Source organism: Podarcis vaucheri (genome assembly GCF_965113315.1).
Source record: "Podarcis vaucheri genome assembly, chromosome: 15".
Taxonomy (NCBI): Eukaryota; Metazoa; Chordata; class Lepidosauria; order Squamata; family Lacertidae; genus Podarcis; species Podarcis vaucheri.
Window position 1 is genome coordinate 12,086,629 of NC_138753.1, and position 9,809 is coordinate 12,096,437.

Below are 9,809 nucleotides of genomic sequence, written 5' to 3' on the forward strand. Positions count from 1 at the left end.
TCCAGCTGTTTTCACCAAGGCAGGCGCACAAGGTTGGATCTAGGCGCCGGCGTCTCTGCGTTTCTCGCGGGCAGGCGCTGCAGCGGAACTGAGGCGGGAGGGCGGGAAAAAGGCTCGGCGCGTCGTTTGGAGGGGGTGAAACTCATTTTTGCATATTTTTTCCGCCAGCGAGCTGTCTTAAAAATATGTTTAGGGTGTGGGGAATTCAAACCTGCAGTTGTTTTTTTACGACTGGACAAAATTTAGCTTTGTGTGTTGAAGATGCACCGAAACCAAAGCACTTTAATTTTCCTTTCTGGAAATGTCAGGTAATGCTGAAGAAGAAGAAGAAGAACTGCAAATACAACAACAACTGCAAATACAACAACTGCAAATACTTGCTGATCACCTTTAATTATTTCTATGCACACACATGTGACTTTCCAAGCAAAGCTAAATTATATTAATTTATATCTTTATTCAAAATAGCTTTTGAATTCCCAAGTCACATTGCAACTTTTTAGGACCCCTCATTTTTGGAAGTTGAATCTGGACAAATTCAACATGCCCGCCACACTGTGGATTTTTTTATTTTCTTTTTTAGCAGAGTGCACTTTGCAAAGTAGGAACAGGTTTGGGGAGCGAGACCATAGTTTGCTGCTGAGCCTTTCATGGTGAAGTTCTCTCAGGCCTGGAGCTTCAGACTCCTTCACCAAGGAGCCGAAGTCCTCCTGAAAGGCCAGTTACTGTACCTCTTGGGGAGGGTGTGTCTGCCTGTCTTACAACCACCCTGCGAGGTATTTTAGGCAGAGAGAGAGGTCTCACCCAAGTGGCTGAGTGGGGATTTGAACCCTGGTCTCACACCAATCTAACCACTACACCACACTGGCTCTCTTGGTCTTAGGTTTAATCCAATCACAACAGTGCCAGATTTAGGGTGGTGCAGGCCATTCCCTCCCACAGGGTGCCGAGCTGAGGGGGCGCAAAATTGAGAAGATCCATTTGGCATAGCTGTCAACTTTTCCCTTTTCTTGCAAGGAATCCTATTCAGAATAAGGGAATTTCCCTTTTAAAAAGGGGAAAGTTGACAGATATGCCATTTGGGGGTGCAAAATTTTGGCCTCGCACAGGGCAACGTATTATGAAAGAAGAAGAGTAGTACAGTGGTGCCCCGCAAGACGAAATTAATTCGTTCCGCAATTTTTGTCGTCTAGCGAATTTTTCATCTTGCGAAGCACGAAATCCCATAGGAATGCATTGAAAATCAATTAATGCGTTCCTATGGTCAAAAAAAGTCCAAACAAAGCCAAATTTGGTACAACAACAGTTTATTAACTGCTCTTTAAAGTCACACATACTGTAAAGAGCAGTTCAAAAATTTAAGGGAAAATAAATTAACTTTATAAACAAAACATGTCTTTGTTTTTAGTCAAAGAAAAAAAGTCGCGAGACGTTTTCGTCTTGCGAAGCAAGCCCATAGGGGAAATTCGTCTTGCGAGGCAAATCGCGAACGGAAAAAACTTTCGTCTAGCGAGTTTTTTGTATTGCGAGGCATTCGTCTTGCGGGGCACCACTGTAGTTTGGATTTGATATCCTGCTTTATCACTACCCGAAGGAGTCTCAAAGCGGCTAACATTCTCCTTTCCCTTCCTCCCCCACAACAAACACTCTGTGAGGTGAGTGGGGCTGAGAGACTTCAAAGAAGTGTGACTAGCCCAAGGTCATCCAGCAGCTGCATGTGGAGGAGCGAAGACGCGAACCCGGTTCCCCAGATTACGAGACTACCGCTCTTAACCACTACACCACGCTGGTTTACCAGACTCCTGATCACAATGTTGCAAGATTGTGAAGGGATCCCTAACAGCAACCACAGGAAATCTTAAGGGTTAGCGTTTTGTATTATTTTGATTGCATTTTGAATGGACAGCCTATTTGTGTCTGTGCCAAAAAGCATTTTACTGTCTCTGAAACGGCCTCTTGCTACAATCAGCAAATGTTTCTTGCACTGGATTAAAAAAATCAATATCTGAAATACTACAATAAGGTGCAGAACCACACCCTTTAATTTTGTTTCTAAACTATGATTCCCTTTAAATAAATAGGGAACACACAGAATTAACCTATAGGGTTGTGGCAGCAGGAATGAGGGACTGCTCAGAAACGGAAAGCCCTGAAACTACCCCTGGCTGGTGAGTGGATCAACAAGCTCTGGGAATTAGCTTCAGTGTCAAAACTAACCTACTACATCAGATCAAGAGAACAGATTTGTGGAGATATGGTCCCCATTTATAATACATTGCCAGAGAAATCATTCTCTCCCAAATGTTCAGTATGGTGTTGATGTTTTGAAGAATAGCTGATTCTAATAATTAGAAGTAGATTGGCTGTAATAAAACACAATGTAATAGGAGCCGGAATGATGCAGTTATAAACGTCAGAAATGCATAGCACTTCTTATATGTTCGTCACTGTTTTTAGATTACCATATTTTTTGCACTGTTTTTAGATTACCATATTTTTTGCATTATAGAGCAATGTGTGTGCGTCTTATGGAGCGAATGCAGGCTGCATAGCTATCCCAGAAGCCAGAACAGCAAGAGGGATTGCTGCTTTCACTGCGCAGTGATCCCTCTTGCTGTTCTGGCTTCTGAGCTTCAGAATATTTATTTTCTTGTTTTCCTCCTCCAAAAACTAGGTGCGTCTTGTGGTCTGGTGCGTCTTATAGAGCAAAAAATATGATAATTCCCATTAATCATTTGTTCATCTCACACTTGTGCCTTTCACTGTCACTTTCCAAACAGCAAACTCTCTGTGTGTTTTCTTAAAAGCTGTAGAGCAAGGGCTTGCCGATCTTGGGTCTCCAGCTGTTTTTTTGGACTACAACTCCCATCATCCAAGGACCAGTGGTCAGAGGTGATGGGAATTGTAGTCTAAAAACAGCTGGAGACCGAAGTTTGGGAAATTCCGCTCCGGAGTGACAGAGCACTTCAGTTCACTTTAAGAGGATGGGGAAACCCAGTGATGTGGGCAGGGTACGATGATGATGATGATGATGATGATTGTAAACCCGTGTTTGGAGCACTGAAGTGACCTCTCTGGGGTGCAAACCTGGGTAGTGTGTATGGAGGGCCTGGGCTGCCAGGTGAAAAGACCCTCCCCTCAGCATCACTGATGTCGTCCAAAGGAAAGCAGAATAATACATTTGGCACCAGCTTGGCTGCAGAAGTTGCCGGAAGGAGGCCAGTATTTGCTCAAATCCCACAAAATACTCAAGAAGCCCTGAGGTCATGTCTGCGACCTTATTCCACAACAAACCATACTACTACCACCCCGCTTCCCCTGCAAGAAGAATGTAGTGACCTTTAATGTATATTTAAAACAATCATTCAATTTCTTTTGTGAGATGAGTATCTTGCGTCCTTCAACGTCTTCAAAAGGGCACCAGCGCTATCATCTTGGTGATACGCGAGTTTATGTTGCATTTCACAGATGGATCATTTAAAAGGTTCGAAGTTAATCAAAGGGGGGGCGGCGGGAATCTTTAAATCCGCAGGCAGCTCTAAACAGAGTCCTCGCTAAAGACTAGCCAGAGGGGGGTGCCTTGTGTTTTAAAGCCGAATGAAGTTTAATATGACACAAACCGGGCTTTTCACAACCAGGTGCCCTTCATCAGCGCAGAGGAAGTCGCAGGGCTATTTAAGCCTCAGTCTGAGTGGACTGGTTGCTGGATTTGCATTCATAGAATTGTAGAGCTGGAAGGGACCCCATGAGTCATCCAGCCGAACCCCATGCAATGCGGGAATCTCAGCTAAAGCAGCCACGGCAGATGGCCACACAGCCTCACTTTCCAGTGAAGGAAAGTCCACCACCTTCCAAGGTAGCCTGTTCCACTCTAAAACAGATCTTACAATCCAAATATCCTTTCTTGTAATTTGAATCCCTGTTTCGGGCCCTACCCTCTGCACCACCAGAAGCCTGCCATATCTAAGTAGAGTAAAGGCGCTACTTGGAGCTATCCAGGGTGCTATCGCTGCTTTGCCTGTTTGACCTCTGCCCAACCTTCCATATCTGGGCTTCCCCTCCAGTATACAGTGGTATCTCGGGTTAAGTACTTAATTCATTCCGGAGGTCTGTCTTAACCTGAAACTGTTCTTAACCTGAAACACCACTTTTGCTAATGGGGCCTCCTGCTGCCGCCGCACCACCGGAGCACATTTTCTGTTCTTATCCTGAAGCAAAGTTCTTAACCTGAAGCACTATTTCTGGGTTGGCGGAGTGTGTAACCTGAAGCGTATGTAACCTGAGGTACCATTGTATTGGCCTTGCATTGTGGGAACTTGACCTGTGCATGACCTGATTGTGCTTCTTGGACCTGGAACTGGTATAGTATCTGGTGTCCCTGGACTCTCTGGCTTGTACATTCCCCCAATTGTGTCCCATCTGCACTGTATATCTGAAGTAGTTTTGTACCACTTTAAACAGTCATGTCTCCCCCCAAAGAATCCTGGGGGCTGCCCTTTGTTGCTTGGTGCTGAGAGTTGTTTGAAGGCCCCTATCAGGTTAAAAACAGACCTCTGGGACGAATTAAGTACTTAACTAGAGGTACCCTGTAAATGCGATTGATCAATCAATAAATCTCTCATTATCCCCAATTCATTGACCATGCTGATGGGCGCTGGACTGCAACCACATCTGGAGGGCATCAGATTGGGAGAAATAGGTCTAAACTGTAATAGAGGGATGGGCAAGAGCAGAGGCAAGGCTCCAGAGGACTAGAGAGATATTGGCAGTGAACCCCCCAGGCTTGCAGAAGCTGAAAACAAAATTTGCCATGGGGGAGACACCCCCTCCAAAAAAAATATATCCCAGGAAGCACTGAGCATGCCCAGTGGCTCTTGAATGCCCTTTTTTTTGGCAGGGGGAGGAAAACCAGGTAGAATTGGGGAGGTAGAATAGAGTAACTGCAATTTGAACAGAAGCACTCCCACATGTCAATGTTTTGTTTGCTGCTTGTCTCACCTCGTTTCATTCACAGCGTTTTCCGTTTTCATTGGGCGGTTTATCGTTCTCAGTTTTCTCATCATGGTCAGGTTTAATGTGAGCCATATGGACGGGGATCAGATTAGAAAGCTACATTGAGGAAGCCGAAATTGCTTCGGAAGATTTTGGCCGTGGACAAAATCGCAGCAGTTTCTTGTTGTCGTCTTCAGGCGGATTAAATGCAGTTCAGAAAATTGGCAGGGGATTGGAAGTTTAGCCGGGGTAAGAATTGCGCAAAGGCACATCAAAGCACCTAACATTTAACTTCATGTACAAGAATAGGGACAAAAGCTTGCAAGTCACCCACCCATCATAGCAAAAATCCCAAGTTAAGACCCTCAGGGAACTAGGCACTCACTGCTGAAGGCATCGTTCTGTTACAGGCTATATTTGCATGGAGGCGGAACCTGTGGCCCTGGAGATATTGTTGGACTCCCATCAGCCTCCAGCCAGAACAGCCAATGGTCAGTGGTGAAGGGAACTGTAGTCCAACTTGAGCTGTAGTCCAACTGAGTGGCTGGGGCAACTCAGTCATACGGGCAGGGAACAAGTAATAATTCATCATCATTAGGACTTAGGAGGATGCAACCCCATATTACAAGAGAGAGATTTCTGCTTTTGGAGCAGGAGCAACCAAAACAATATGAGCTTCTAGGCTACAGCAGTTGGCAACAGTTCCCTCCTTTGATGGCTCCATGAAAGCAGCTCATACTAAATTCACCAACAGCAAAGCAGGGCTGGTGGGTGGTGTTGGTGGAGGAGGAGGAGGATCTGAAGGTCCAGGAAGTAAATATTTCTTAGGCGCACTGGAGTCACCCCTGGCCCACATCCAGAAAACCAAGGGTGGGCCAGAGAGGCTGGATGAAAAGCAAGAGATCCCTTTGGAGGCTGGCCCAGCAATAGGAAGGAGATGGTTGTAGGAGACAGGATAGCTTCCTTCTTGGAGTTGAGCTCTCTATCAAAACCTAGAAGTTTGGCACAGCTCTCCAGGTCCACCTCACAGCGGAGAGTCATAGAATTGTAGAGTTGGCAGGGACCACAAGGGTCAACCGAGTTGAACCTTCTGCAATGCAGGAATCTGTTGCCCAACATGGGGTTCAAACCCATGACTCTGGGAGCAAGAGTTTCATGCTATTCCATTGTCCTCCTCTCATCTTTGCTGACCCCTGAAAGGCACCAGAAGGGGTTTAGATTAACTGTTAGGCTAAGTAGTTGTTAGAGCAGGAGTGGCAAACCTGTGGCTCTCCAGATATTTTCTGAACAACCACTCCAGTCCATATAAAAAAATTCCTTCCAGTAGCACCTTAAAGACCAACTAAGTTAGTTCTTGGTATGAGCTTTCGTGTGCATGCACACTTCTTATACCATGCACACGAAAGCTCATACCAAGAACTAACTTGGTTGGTCTTTAAGGTGCTACTGGAAGGAATTTTTTTATTTTGACTATGGCAGACCAACACGGCTACCTACCTGTAACTCCAATCCATGTTTTCTCACTGGACGTGCTGGCTGAGTTTGATGGCGGTTGGAGTGCAAAATCCGGAGAGCCACAGATTTAGCAAATCCCGCCAAAGAGCATATCCATCAGTATTGCACAGGACAGCCTTATTTGCATAGGTGCCCACTAGGTGTACTGAACTACAACTCCCATCTCAACCCCAGCAAATGGGGGTAGTTGTAGTTCAAAGCATTTGGAGAGCGCTAGGGTTGGTGAGATAGAGCAAAGCATGTTACCTGGTTGATGGTTCCCATTAGTGCCAAGAGAAGCTTTTCTCCCGGTGCAAATAGGAGCGGCAGGGTGTATATCACTTGATCTGGCCAAATCATAGAATTGTAGAGTCAGAAGGGAGCCCCAGGGTCATCCAATCCAACCCCCTGCAATGCAGGAATCTCATCACGGTCCCCCATCCAATCTGAAACTACATCGGACCCTGCTTAGCTTTGCAAATGTGCTACCAGTTATATTGCTGCAGCATTAGAAGGACATGTTTGCCTTAGGAATTATGACCAGTAGGGGAAAGTTAAACTCGCCTTCCCCATAAGAGGCAGCCCCAATTCAGATATATCTATCTATATATTGAAATGCAACATACAGATTACTGAAATGTAGAATTGTAGAGTTGGAAAGGACCAAACCTCTGTTGGAGTCCACCACCTTCCAAGGGAGTCCATTCTACTGTTGAACAGCTCTTACTGTCAGGAAGGTCTTCCTAATGTTTACTCGGAACCTCTTATGTAGCATGAAAGTTTGTAACAGAATAGATTTTGTTTATATGCAGTCATTTAAACAGCGGACCTTGGAGACGAGTTCAAATCCCACATTAGGCACAAATTAAGGGAGAGGCCTTCCGTCAGTCTGCAAAGTGGGATACCGAACAGGGGCTGCTTAAAAAAATAAATAAATGCATAAACACATTGCAGCAAATTTCAGTATAATTTTGGCTGACTCTCCTTATTACTCATGGCTGAGTAATGCCACTGCGTAACTCTGGTCCGAGCCAAAACTGGGTGCCAATTTCTCAGAGACAAAAGAAGATTTTGACCTTGCAAAGTGGCCGTTTTTTTGTCCACGGATGAGTTTCTGATCATCCCAGAAGTACAGGCTCCCTCTGCTGCTCAGTGTTGCAAATGCACACAACAGGGTTTTATGACAGCGTTTCTGCACCAGCCATTTATAGCACAACAAACGCACATTTGTTACTCATGCTCCTCTTCCTTCAAGGCTGAGAGTCTGCCACCGGCGGCATCCCATTTTAGGAACATGGGGATGTAGTTTATCTAGCCTAGTATTGGCCACACAGACCGACAACTTGTCCACAAACTTGGTAGGGTTCTCTCCCAGCCCTAGCTGGAAATGTTGGGAATTAGGATCATAGAACTGTAGAGTTGGAAGGGACCACGAGTCATCTAGTCCAACCTCCCGGGATCTTCTGCAAGCAACACAGACACTCCACCACAGAGCTATGACCTTTTCCTGATTTTGCAAGGTCTGAATGTGCTGCATAATTTTTTCCTAAAAAATACAGCTCCTCTCCTCAATTGCTCCCCACTTGCCATTGCTGCATGAGAAATGGCTGGATCTTGTCTTTGGCATCAACAGTGTTGGCCCTTGCCTTTAAAGAAGGCGGGTGGAAGCTTTGGCCTGCCAGGTGCTGCTGTACTACAACTCCCATCAGCCCCGGCAAGCATGGCCAACGGCCAAGGGTGATGGAGGTTATAGATCGGCAACATCTGGAGGGACAAGGATTCCCTACAGGTGCCTTATAGCTCTAAAAGGCTTGGGACCCAAATACCTGAGCAAGCATCTTCCCGTACCTGTGTTACAACATCTGTTGTTGGGGCCCTTCTCCAGGGGCTTCGATTATCAGAGGTGCACCACTCAACTGTAGGAGAAAGGGCTTTCCTTGTCATAAGCAGGGAGCCACCACCGAGAAGGCCCACCCTCCGCACCTCCCTTGGGCAGGGCACATAGAGAAGGGCCCCCTTTAGAGCTAATATTCCAGCATTCCAGGGGGTTGGACTACAATTCTATGATTCTATGAAAGTGTAGGTAAGCGAAAAGAATGCTATGACCTCATTTAGGCGCTATGGGAGTTTAAGAGCTTTTGGCACACCCGTCCAGGCGCCTTTGCTTAAATCCACATGTGTGCACCTAGCAGCACTTCAGAGTTATTTTAAGCATTTTGATTCCAGCAACTGCAGTGCAGAAAGCTCCTCTCTGTTTCTACAAGCAGTTTGGAGGCTTGGCACAAGAGCAGCTGATGAGGTAAGGTATTTCGGGTTGGGAGGGGAAATGCTTGTACATTTAAGAAGACAGTTTCCATTTGGCAGACCTGTGCCAATGCCAACCCCTTCTTGGAATGCCTTTTATAAGGGCATGTAGACAATTAATTCAGGGATGTTTCAGCAGCAGGTGGGAGGGAGCACGTTTCACTAAGCAGCAATCCTATAAACCAGGGGTGGGGAGACTTTGTCGTTCCAGAATATTGCTGAACTGCAACTCCCATAATACCTGGCCATTCTGCATGCTTGTGGGGGGGGTCAGCAACCCCCTGCAGAGCCAAAAGTTCCCTACACCTGCTATATACTATTACCTCTTTCAGCAGATGGAGTGCTATCTAGAGAAAGCTGATCGAGCCACAGTGATACTCAATGACTTGTTTGCGTCCATGTTAGATTACTGTAATGTGGGGCTACCTTGGAAAACAGCCCAGAAACTGCAACAGATGCAGAAAGTGGCAGCAAGACACTCAGACCATGCAATACCTAATTTGCATCATATCCAGTCTGTTACTACAGCTGGTTTTGGCCTTTAAAGACCAGAAGGGTTTGGGATGACGTTATCAGAAGGAACACCTATGTGGGTTATGAGCCTTCTGAGGATTTAACATCAGAGACCTTGCTCTCTGGCCTGCCAGTGGGAGCCTGTAGGTTAGGACATATGAGGGACAGGACTTTCTCAGTGGTGGCCCCACACCTTGGGAATTCCGCCCCTTCCACCCCAGCTATGTGTGACTGGCTGTGACTTGCGGCAGGGACAATTAATCGCTTCTGTTTCGTGTATTTTGCAATAGCTGTTTTCCTGTCTTAGAGATTTGTGAGAGCAGTGTCCCTTGAAAGGTGTGTTAAAAATCTGCTGAGCAAATCATGCACGCACGTTTACCTGTGAGTTAAGCCCCATGGAACTCCTTCCAATTAAGAATTGCACTGTAAGGCCACGATCCTAATACACACTGACCTGGGGGTAAAAGGGATGCAAACTCAACCAGACTTATTTCTGGGTGCATCGT